Raw genomic sequence first — 12,761 nt, 5'->3', positions numbered from 1 at the left:
CATACTCTATACTGATAAAACCTGTTTATACAACATTATTTAGAGTATGATATGAACTTTGTAAGATGTTATACTCACATATAACAAACATGTTTTCCTTTCCTCTATTTTATTCTTAAAATATATTACTTGTAAAAATAGGGGAAAAATCACCAACCTTATTACCAAAGAGTGAGGCAGAATATATTGAATAGAAGATAATAAATGAAAAAATTTAATTAATGGTATAAAGTGTCTGAAAAAATGGGAGAAGATGGGACTCAGATGACACTTGTAGTTGTTGCTATAAATGGCAGTAACATCTCCTCTACTAAAACTAGAAGAAAGGTTATAAGGATGATTGATGATGCTGATAACTTTGGAGGTGGAAGACCTGGAAGCCATTATGTTCTCGATTAAGTAGGATTCAAGGTGTTCTGCTGAATGTAGTGGGGAAAGTGGCCAGGCAAGGGCTTTGAGAATGTATAGTAATGATTAGAAATAACTATTGTAGGGGCTGGGAGAGAAATGTGATTGGGGGAAAGGACTAATTGTTCTCTGAGAGCTTTATATGGTTTCAAGGACCATTACAGAGCTATAGTAATTGAGACAGTTTGAAAATGATGCAAGAATAGACAGATAAAACATTTCTACATGATAGAAAGCCCAGGAAGAGACTCTTAAATAAACACCATGCAGGAAAGAGGTGCCACTGGACAATGGGTAAGGTTAGACTTTTTGACAAATGATATTGGGACAAGCAGTGATCCACAGTTAGAAAAATGAAATCATATCCATTTCAGGGATATCAAAGATTTAATTTGAGAGGAAAGCTGTAAAGAATTTAGAATTTATTATGGAAGAATTTCTACCTGACTAAATTCTATGAGTCTCTATCCTATGTGTAACATAACAGGAGGAAGGGCAAATAATATTCACTGGGGGGGGTCACTCATGTGCGAGGCGTGCACTGTTAAATGTCTCTTGATATTCCCTCATTTTGTCCTTGCAAAAAATATTAGGTATGTCTTAAAGTCATTTACTATACACAAAGATAAAAAGTAAATAATATTAAATAAATTCTGTTAAATTACATAATTGTTTGGCAAGAGCTAAGAATAAGGTGGGTAGCTAATAATTTAGGATTCTTCTTGGCCTAACTGCAACAAGCTGACTCGAAGCCATTGCTGTCAATGTGATACTTATAAGAACAATGCAGCTAGAATCTTTCTGGAAGATCAAAAGTAGTAGACATTGAAATCCAATATGGTATTTTCCATATGTGTACTAGAAGTCTGAACTCTCCCTTTCTCACGTATGATCTGGTAATTGTAGTCCTGATAGGATAGAAGAGATGTTTCCACTTTTCCCACATCTGTTAGTTTTGCCATTTTAAAGTTGGGAAGAGCCAGAGATGAGGGTCTAGAGTTACTTCAACCTCTCCTTCTCCAGTTCTTGTGGAAAGAATCAAATAGCTTCTTATCAAGAAATGTTTGCAAATTATTTTTTCCTACATTCTTTGGAAAAAAGAAAATTAATAATGTTGTTAGATACTGCCAACAAAAGTGATGCGTCTTTTAATCTTTACAATATTTTCCAGATCAGTTTACTCAAGTTCAAGATATTCATTAGAAATTCAAAATTAAAAAATCATATTTAGACTATTAATATTTAATCTACTGAGATAGTTTGATAATGTATAAATGCTACCTAGAGATTAATCCATTAGAATGAATGCAGAAAGTACTTATAACTGTTAAAGCTGAATAAGGGACCTTTAGGGGATTAAGCATGCTTTTCTCTTTATCTGAAAAATTTCACTATAAAAATTTAATGAAAGAATTTTGCCTCTGAATATAATATGTGAGTATTCATATTTACATCTGAATTTATGCATCTCTCTTTCTTTAAACTTGTGTCCACAGCCGTGTAAGTATGATGTATAATCTAAATGTATCTAGATGTATAATCTAAATGGTAATACAATCCACCCACATGAGGCCTGATAAGGCTATTCAGGATATCCCACACAAAAATGTTTAAAAAGGAAATCTAAGTGTGTAAATAACACCTGACTAAATGACTGGTTCTTTGGAACATCCATCATGGAAAGGTACATGTATATCTTGAATGTTACTGCTATTTTAAAATATCAAGTATGACAAGCTAAATAAGAAACTTTTAAAATATTGTGATTTTTTCATATTCTTGATGTTTACTAATTTAAACCACTTGTTTCTTCTTATCAAAAATAATTCAGATTTATAAGTATCAGTCTTTTTTTTCTTTTTCTTTTTCTCTTTTGTAGTACGTGGGCCTCTCACTGTTGTGGCCTCTCCCGTTGCGGAGCACAGGCTCCAGACGCGCAGGCTCAGCGGCCATGGCTCACGGGCCCAGCCGCTCCGCGGCATGTGAGATCTTCCCGGACAGGGACACGAACCCGTGTCCCCTGCATCGGCAGGCGGACTCTCAACCACTGCACCACTAGGGAAGTCCTATCAGTCTTACTTTATTTCATTTTTAGGCATTCCCTAGAAACTGTCACTAACATAATGCTTCTAAATGTTTACATAATTAAAGGCCTCTCACAAGTGGCCTTGTTTAAATTCCTCTAAATTATGCTAGATTGCACACTTTAGTTATTAAAGTGTGATCTTTTGGGAAAAAAATAATTTTTATAATTGATAATTACGGCACTAAAAAACTTAAAATGGAAACTATACAAGTTTCAAAAAATATATGCACCTTGAACTGATTAGTATATCAGAACTTTCCAACTTTTCAGTGGTATGATAAAATTTATGTGCACTCTTTGTGCCGGGAACTCTCTCTCCTGGCACTTCTTTTCATTTTTAAAGACATTTTCAATGAGTCTCTTTATTCTTTACAAGTTCTCTTTTAAAACTTGAGATCCCCAAGAAGGACATTACAGCTTAACCAGTTATTGCAAAAAGAGGAGGTCTGTTTCTTTCTCTCCCCCTCCCTCCTAGCTCTCCTGAACAGAGGAGATAATCCTAACATCATGCCCCCTTAAACATGTAGTGGGCCAGTACATGTTAAAAGTTCACATATTTTTGTCTCTGGTGTCTCTTCATTTAAGAGGTTCCTTATCCTGTCTCTGGACATGTTAAAAGCTCACATATTTTTGTCTCTGTTGTCTCTTCATTTAAGAGGTTCCTTATCCTGTCTCCCTTTGGCTCCCCCTTATCCTCCCTATCTACCCACTAATGAGTTGCTCATCAATGTTTAAAGTTTCTATTCTAGCTGATGGCATGAATTAAATCTGGCAATGGTGAGTGTATGGTCTCACTTAGACTGTGAGCCCAAGTTGTTTGGCCCAACTCAACACTGAGCACTGGTGTATCTGTCATTGTAGCACTTGGTTTTCCTTTAGTTCTTATTCCTTGTGTGTAAAGATCTCTTAGAAAAATAATTGGCCAGGGTGTTTTTGTTTTTGGTAGAAAACAACTACTATGAAATGTTTCACATTTTTTTCCTCAGGTCCTCTTGTGGTGCCACTATTGGCAGAACCTACACATATGCTTGCTCTTCTGGAGAGCCTAAGAAATGCACTTTTTTCTTTATTCCACATTGTATTGTATGACAAGCTAGTTAGGATTAAAATCGGCAATGAATATGCCAATGTGCAGAAAGTTTTGTTGTAGGCAGGGCAAGATACAGACACCCCGTGTTCCTTTACTACATATGATTAAAAATTCCACTAACAGCCATATCATATTATCTCACAACATACGGACAGAGCATAGCACTTGGAAGAAAATTGAATTTTTATTTATCTCATTGTGAAATGCATTCTTGGTCATGTAGTGAAGCATGATGGAAATAATCCTTAGAATCATGTTTTGGGTTTCAGTGTATTCAATTGCAGTGGGTATTTTAATAAATAGCTGAAGGAAAATTAGCTTTCTTGTATATAGACCTATATCATTTTCTCCGAAAAATATGGAAAGTAAAGTTTTAATGAACATTTAATTCCTAAAGCAAGAATTAAACAGGAAAATGAGAAAATAATGCTCCTAAAAATTCTAGCTCTAAGAATAGAGCTATGGGACTTCTCTGGTGACACAGTGGTTAAGAATCCACCTGCCAGTGCAGGGGACACAGGTTCAAGCCCTGGTCTGGGAAGATCCCACATGCCGTGGAGCAACTAAGCCTGTGCACCACAACTACTGAGACAGCGCTCTAGAGCTCGTGAGCCACAACTACTGAGCCCGTGTGCCACAGCTACTTCTGAAGCCTGCGCGCCTAGAGCCCATGCTCCTCAACGAAAGAAGCCACCGCAATAAGAAGCCCACGTACTGCAATGAGTAGCCCCCACTCGCTGCAACTAGAGAAAGCCCGCGCAGAAATAAAGACCCAACGCAGCCAAATATAAAAAAATAAATAAATTTATAAAAAAAAAAAGAATAGAGCTATGATAACATCTTAAAGGAAAATGAATGTTTTGTGGTTAAAATTGCAAGATTTGCTATATAAATGGAAAATTAAGAATGACTCCAAGATAGAAGTCAAAGTTGGGAACAATTTCTTTTGTAGAAATATCCAAGTTTTGAGGCTAGTTGTTTTGATCTCACATCTCTCTTTTTAATCCAGTAACACCTGAAATACTTTTCTATACTATGTCCGTATGTAAACAGAGCTAGCAATGAGATGAATATACCTCTTGTCGTCATATTAACCTATATTTAACTGATTTTAAAGATTTGGATATGAAAGAGGGGTATTTTCCCATTCATTTTAGGTCATGGAGGGGTACAGGAACTAGAACTAAAGGAGAAGAAAGATACATTGAATGAAAAATTTGAATAAACCCCATAAGGGGATATGAATTAAAAAATCAGTGAGTGGCAACCCCTAAAATGTACAGGAAGGAAACCAATAAGAACAATTAAGGAAAGTCCCTTATATTGCAACAACTACTCTTGTGGATAAACACATAAGGAACATATTTAAAATAAACATACATTTTACCATAAAAGTCTTCATTAACATGCTGGCCATTATTTGATTTCTTATGTCATGCAGGTGGCTGAAAATTGGTGAGATTTACAATCAGGCATAGGCAGTCATTTGTTCTAGCACTGGCATTGACCCAGCTTTAAGAGAGAAATACTATTTTTCTTTCCTCTTACTATTATACTTTTATTCTATAACTTCTATCAAAATTTTATTGGGCATGATGGGGATGAGGTCTGGGAAGGGTCAGTGGAAGATTATGACACATATTTTATTTTTGGTTTCTTGAGCCAAATTCCATTAGAGCTGCTACAATTGCCACCTTAATCAGTGTCTTTCTGGGTCAACCAGAATTCTCAAAATGGATTGAAAAGTAAACAGTTTACTCTTCCCATAATTACTGCTCAGTCAGACTACAACCAGATCAATAAGCTGACTGTCTTTGGACCGACTTACTTTCCTATATCTGAAAGGGATCTAAAAAGAGGAATGAGGTTACTCTGATTGGATGTAGGGGTGAGATCAATCCTAGCATCGTGGGACAGCAATCAAAATGTCACTTGTAATAAAGAGAGAGACTCCATTACTGATGTTTGGCCTCTGAGAATTTTCAAGTCCTCAAATTTCCCCTTGTTCTTTGCCCCACATCTGTGCAATCTGAAAGAAAGCCCATTTTTCTCTCTCCCCTTGGCATTCCTTGAAATTTCAAATCACATGAGACCCAGGTTACAGGAGGTCACCCCAAACCATGCTCTACCCTTAAACACAATTAAAAATGCAAAACCACTTGCCTCCTTATGACTCTACCACCCTGCTCACTCTGCACTCCTCATCTTGTTTCACTCCTGACTGAATCTGAGCCCTCCTGCCTGGGGAATCCTTTTGCTATTTACTATGAGAGCAATAGCTTTATTTTACATCTCTTGGTGCCTGTGTGTCATTCATACACATCTATAAGTTCCTGGAATGAGAGGAGAGGGATTGCCCAGCAGTTAGCAGAGAATGCCCAATAAAACACTGCTGCACCAAACAACTGTAACAGATGGACAGATGGACGGATGGATGGATGAGTGGATGGTTGGATGAGATAGAAGAAGATATACCTCTGAATACAAAGAAAAGAAGGAATATAGGTGTGTTAGTAGAAAGTAGACAGCAGAAACTAGAAACCTGACAATTATACAAGCCTAAATTATGATAGTGTTCTTTTTTTTTTTTTTGCGGTACACGGGCCTCTCACCGTCGCGGCCTCTCCCGTTGCGGAGCACAGGCTCCGGATGCTCAGGCTCAGTGGCCATGGCTCACGGGCTCAGCCGCTCCGTGGCATGTGGGATCTTCCCGGACCGGGGCACGAACCCGTGTCCCCTGCATCAGCAAGTGGACTCTCAACCACTGCGCCACCAGGGAAGCCCTATGATACTGTTCTTAATTCATAGTTTTAAAGTCACCTTGGCTCACCCCTCTGAAAACCATACCACAAATATACAACTCCTATGAGTAACAATATTGTTGCAAAGTTTATTTTATAGGATTTATGTTTAAAAGGCTGTTTATTAGTTCATCTTTTTTGCACAGACACCATTTGGGCAAACTGAGATTTGCTGTCCTGGCAAAATGCCTATTTACAGGTGAAGAAATCCATTTTAAGTTACAATAATTGATTTATGTTAGGAGTCCTTACCAGGTCACTTAGAGGAGAGATTTAATGGAATACGTAACATATACACACATACATTACACACATATATACATATATATAATCTAAGATGCTTATGAGTATATAAATATATAAATATCTGATATTATAAGATGTACATTTAGTTGCCTCTTCACAAAGCAACCACATTGAAAACAAATAGAAAGCAGAAAAACCATTCTGTCAAAACTGATGAATAAAAAGTTAGATTTTAAAATGATTAGACCTTTTATTGTTTTTAATTTTCTTTGTGCATATTTTGCTTACTTTTTCACCTAGATATCTTCCAGAACTTTAAGCACTTACTTCTTAAAATATTGTTTAAAGCAACAGTAAATCTGCAAAATGCTTCTGGGAAACTTAAGACTTCACCCTTCTGTGCTTTGTACTGGGAAAGAGAAATGCTCAGCAGGATAATTTTTGAGAGCAATATAAAATCTTTGTTCTTTGCGATTTTCTTCCATTCCTTGTCCATAGATATAAGTAAACGTACAGCACACAAAACCTAATGGCCTTAACCACCTCCCTCACCCCCAGCCCCACCCCACACAAAACTATTAAGACTGAGAGGGTACTATGTACTCAGCATTTGAAAACTGTTAAAACCTAAGAAGAAAAAAACAGCAAAAACATGTTTCTCAACCTTAAAAGTGTTTGGATGTGACGGTACTGACTTTTTTGACATCAAAAAAACTGTAATGTCTGAATTCAGTTTGACAATTGATTTTTCCCAGGCATTCCACTTTTGCATTCAGCATAGAGTGCTGTGCAGCATAAATAAACCCCAGCATTCAGAAACAAGTCAACAGAAAAAGCTGGCCTTGTAATAAATTTTAAACGGAAACTATCAACCAATTAATTGCAGATGCATTTGTTCCCCAATTAGACATGGACTGAAGTATAAAAATATTTTGCCCATTAATTTTGACTGCGTATTTGCCACAACTGCAGTCTGACTTTGGTTTCCTTTTTTCAAATTTAAACAGATATGGACTCAGATACAGGTACAGATAGATATAGATATAAATTTGTACATATAGACAGATATAGACGTAATTGTGGAGGTAGAGGTAGAGATAGTAGAGATAGAGAGATTGATATAGATTCTTGCCCTCTTGTTAGAGGATATTTGATTATGGACTCACATCAATGATTGATGTTAATATAACTCATCAGATAATCCAGGAAAGAACAAATTTCTGGGACTGATTTTTGAATTCTAGCTTTTCATTTTCTATAAACAATAAGACATACGTAAAGTTTAAACTGGAAAAGGTTACTATTGCTCTATGACTCTGAAGGTGTTAAAACTGTTCTTTTATTACTACTAGAGTTTTCTAATCAGCCCATGTCAAATAATACATGTCATATTGCACATTATTTACCTAGCTGTGGAAAATGTAAGTGCTAAGACCAATCAAATCAACCAATCATCAGGCAATTATTAAATAGTGAAAATAAACCAATTTACATGAAAAATTATCTTTTCAGATTTTACATTTATGTGATATTGACGTCAGGAACATCTTAAATATTTAAAAATGGCTAACACAACGTGGAATTACTACATATATTTTTTTATAATCATTTTTTAAAATATCAATTTTATTGGAATTAAAACATAGATATAGAGATGTTCAAATATATTTTGCATTTCTTTCTTTGGACTATAATAAAATTCCTTTACAACTGTATTTTATACTTTTTCCCATATATGTAATTTTCTAACAGTAAGCAGAACATGTCCATGTGCTCATTTGAGCATAGAACTACTCACACTTAATAGGTCACAACATATTTTGTTGAATAACTGAGAGAGAAAACACTAAATTATCTTGAGAGAAATCTAGGAGGGACAGAATGAAAAGAGCATTTGGATGAAAAGAGAAAGAGAAAGAATCCAATAAGAGGAGGAGAGTCTGATAATGTGGTAAATCAATTATACTCCAACATATAATAAAATTTTTAAAAATTAAATCAAAATGAAACCAATCCCAATCAAATGAGATCCCTGGACAGAAAAAGGACATTCGGTAAAAATGAAGGCAATCTTAACAGAGCATTGACTTTAGTTAATAATAATGATGTACCAATATTGGTTTTTTAATTGTGACAAATGTACTGTGGTGAGGTAAGATGTTAACATTAAGGAAGACAAGTGATGATATGGGAACTCTCTGTACTATCCTTGCAGCTTTTGTAGAAATCTAAAATTATCCCCAAATAACATATTTAAAAAAAATAATGTGGAATAGCATATACACAGTTAAATTATTTGCATGCTGAGACAGATTCTCCCTAGCTCCCTATCTTAGGTGAAGTGTGGATTACTTGTTCTCAATTATTCTGTGCCCTTCCATAAGGAGGATCATATTTTCCAACACTGTCGAACTCAGGTATGGACATGTGACAGGGCTTACTTTCGACAATGCAATATGAGCAAAATACTGAATCATTTCTGACTAGAAGTTACACAAACCAAGATGTGCTTCACTCAGCTCTTTTTTTTCTGCCTTTTGGAATGTTCTTGGTAGGAGGTATTCTGGCAGCTTGTGTCTGGGAAAAGAAGAGGGTGTGGAATAGAGCTGCAGCTAACCTGAGATGTGCATTCAGCATGAATTAGAAATAACTTTAGTTTTATAAACCACTGAAGTTGAAGGATCACTGTTCACGACAGCAAAATATGTGATGTAGAACACAAAGACTTGGTGTATATTTTGTTATTTGTTTGTTTGCTTCTTATCAGTTGAAATTTACTAAACAGTTTCAGTATCGCTTTTTGGCAAAAGTGGTAGGCAAGAAATGAATAGCATTAGCAGGATGATGAGATGATCCACAAACTAGAGTAAACACATGGAAGTAAGAGCACAGAATCCAAGATAATCATGAGAGCACAAGCCCCACACCCCAGTATCTTAGATAATTATTCAGAAAGGAATTGGAAGTTTCATAACTTCTGGAAATGGAATTGGAGTCATTCTTACTACTATTAAAATTATACACTAAGATATAAAGATTATTGACTACTTAATTATTTTAGCTTGATTTGAATGAAACTAGTTCTTTTCTCTTCTTTTTTATTTTGGCTGCACTGCACGGCATGTGGGATCTTAGTTCCCCTACCAGGGATCAAACCCATGCCCCTGCAATGGAACCACAGCATCTTAACCACTGGACTGCCAGGGAAGTCCCTGAATGAAACTACTTTTGATATATCTCTTAAAAAATCCTCACAATTGCAATATTGTATCTATTTTTTTTCTTCTGGTGTGGTTATCTGATCATCTTAATATCCATGAGTAAATCAACCTTCCTTATAAATAAAATTAGTGGTTTAGAGTATTTGTGAGTTCCTTCTGGTAGAAGAGTTATGACATATTTTCTGGGCATCAAGCCATAAACCATGTGAGGTTTAAGATGTTCTTTCAGGATTCCGGGTAAGTTTATTAAAAAGATTTTTGGTATATTAATGTTATAATCATTAGAAAAGATGCAAAGTGTTTTTTAAAAAGCAAAATTTTAACCTCCTTAGAAAGAAGTTCTATAATTTTTTTGATTAATTCTTTACCTTGCGAAAAGGTTTTGTAAAAATGTAAGAATGATAAAAGTGGGATATAAATTCAGAGAAGTTTAAATAATCTACTAGCAGAAGAGCTTCCAGTTACCACTATTTATTTTTATTTGAATATTCATTGATCTCACATATAAAATGAAATTATATTTTAAATATTCTATCAAATTATAGCATATACATTCCCTATAGTGACCTTTAAAGCAACAAGGACATTAAAAAAACCAAGAATATTTATAGCCAAATATGATGTTTAACTGGAATTAGATAAAGCTAGTGATAGGATTACTTCCTCTACATAACTTGTTTACAGCAAGTTGTAACTATCAAGCATATTCTATGCTACAACATGCTCTGGTTACAATTTCACCAAACGAATGTAGCATTAGAAGAGATCTCATAGATAAAGGGGAAAAGTTAAACCAAGAGTTGTCTTATGCCTCCTTTTCCAATTTGAATTGCTTTTATTTCTTTTTCTTCTCTGACTGCCACGGCTAGGACTTCCAAAACTATGTTGAAAAAAGTGGTGAGAGTGGAAAAAAAAATAAAAGGAATCAAAATTGGAAATAAAGAAGTAAAACTGTCACTGTTTGCAGATGACATGATACTATACGTAGAAAATCCTAAAAATGCTACCAGAAAACTGCTAGAGCTCATCAATAAATTTGGTAAAGTTGCAGGATACAAAATTAATACACAGAAATCTCTTGCATTCCTATACACTAACAATGAAAGATCAGAGCAAGAAATTAAGGAAACAATCCCATTTACCACTGCCAACAAAAAGAAAAATACCTAGGAATAAACCTACTGAAGGAGGCAAAAGACCTGTACTTAGAAAACTATAAGATGCTGATGAAAGAAATCAAAGCCAACACAAGCAGATGGAGAGATATACCATGTTCTTGGACTGGAAGCACCAATATGGTCAAAATGACTATGTTACCCAAAGCAATCCACAGATTCAATGCAACCCCTGTCAAATTACCAATGGCATCTTTCACAGAACAAGAACAAAAAAATTTACAATTTGTATAGAAACAAAAAGAACGCCAAATAGCCAAAGCAATCTTGAAAAAGAAAAATAGAGTTGGAGGAAGCAGATTTCCTGACTTCAGACTATACTACAAAGCTACAGTCATCAAAACAGTATGGCACAGGAACCAAAACAGAAATATAGATCAATGGAACAAGATAGAAAGGCCAGAGATAAATCCACACATCTATGGTCAATTAATCTATGACAAAGGAGACAAGAATATACAATGGACAGTCTCTTCAATAAATGGTGCTGGGAAAACTGGATGGCTACATGTAAAAGAACAAAATTAGAACATTCTCTAACACCATACACAAAAATAAACTCAAAATGAATTAAAGACCTAAATGTAAGGATGGATACTTTAAAAATGTTAGTGGTAAATATAGGCAGAACACTCTCTGACATAAATCACAGAACTATTTTTTTTGATCCACCTCCTACAGTAATGAAAATAAAAACAAAACTAAACAAATGGGACCTAATTAAACTTAAAAGCTTTTACACAGCAAAGGAAACCATAAACAAAACAAAAAGACAACCCACAGAATGGGAGAAAATATTTGCAAACAATGCAACTGACAAGGGATTAATCTCCAAAATATACAAACAGCTAATGCAGCTCAATATTCAAAAAACAAACAACCCTATCAAAATGGGTGGAAGATCTAAATAGACATTTCTCCAAAGAAGACATACAGATGGTCAAAAAGTACATGAAAAGATGCTCAACATCACTAATTATTAGAGAAATGCAAATCAAAACTACAATGAGGTATCACCTCACACTGATCAGAGTGGCCATCATCAAAAAATCTGCAAACAGTACAGGCTGGAGAGGGTGTGGAGTAAATGGAACTCTCTTGCACTGTTGGTGGGAATGTAAATTGATACAGCCACTATGAAGCACAGTATGGAGGTTCCTTAAAAAACTAAAAATAGAACTACCATATGAACCAGCAATCCCACTCCTGGCATACATCCGGAGAAAATCATAATTCAAAAAGATACATGCACCCCAGTGTTCATTGCAGCACTATTTACAATAGCCAAGACATGGAAGCAACTTAAATGTCCATCGACAGAAGAATGGATAATGATGTGGTACATACATACAATGGAATTTTACTCAACCATAAAAAAGAATGAAATAATGACGTTTGCAGCAACATGGATGGACCTAGAAATTATCATACTAAGTGAAGTAAGTCAGACAAAGACAAAGGTCATATCATCTCACTTACATGTGGAATCAAATAAAAAATGACACATATGAACTTATTTACAAAACAGAACCTGACTCACAGATCTAAGTCAAACTTATGGTTACTAATGGGGAAACGTGGAGGGAAGTGACAAATTAGGAGACTGGGATTAACATATACACACTACTATATATAAAATAAATAACTAAAAGGACCTACTTTATAGTACAGGGAACTCTACTCAATATTCTGTAATATTCTATATGGGAAAAGAATCTAAAAAGAATGGAGGTA

The sequence above is a fragment of the Delphinus delphis genome, chromosome 2 (assembly GCF_949987515.2).
Source record: "Delphinus delphis chromosome 2, mDelDel1.2, whole genome shotgun sequence".
In the NCBI taxonomy this organism is placed as follows: domain Eukaryota; kingdom Metazoa; phylum Chordata; class Mammalia; order Artiodactyla; family Delphinidae; genus Delphinus; species Delphinus delphis.
The sequence above is the reverse complement of the archived record's forward strand: the minus strand, read 5'-3'. Positions refer to the sequence as shown.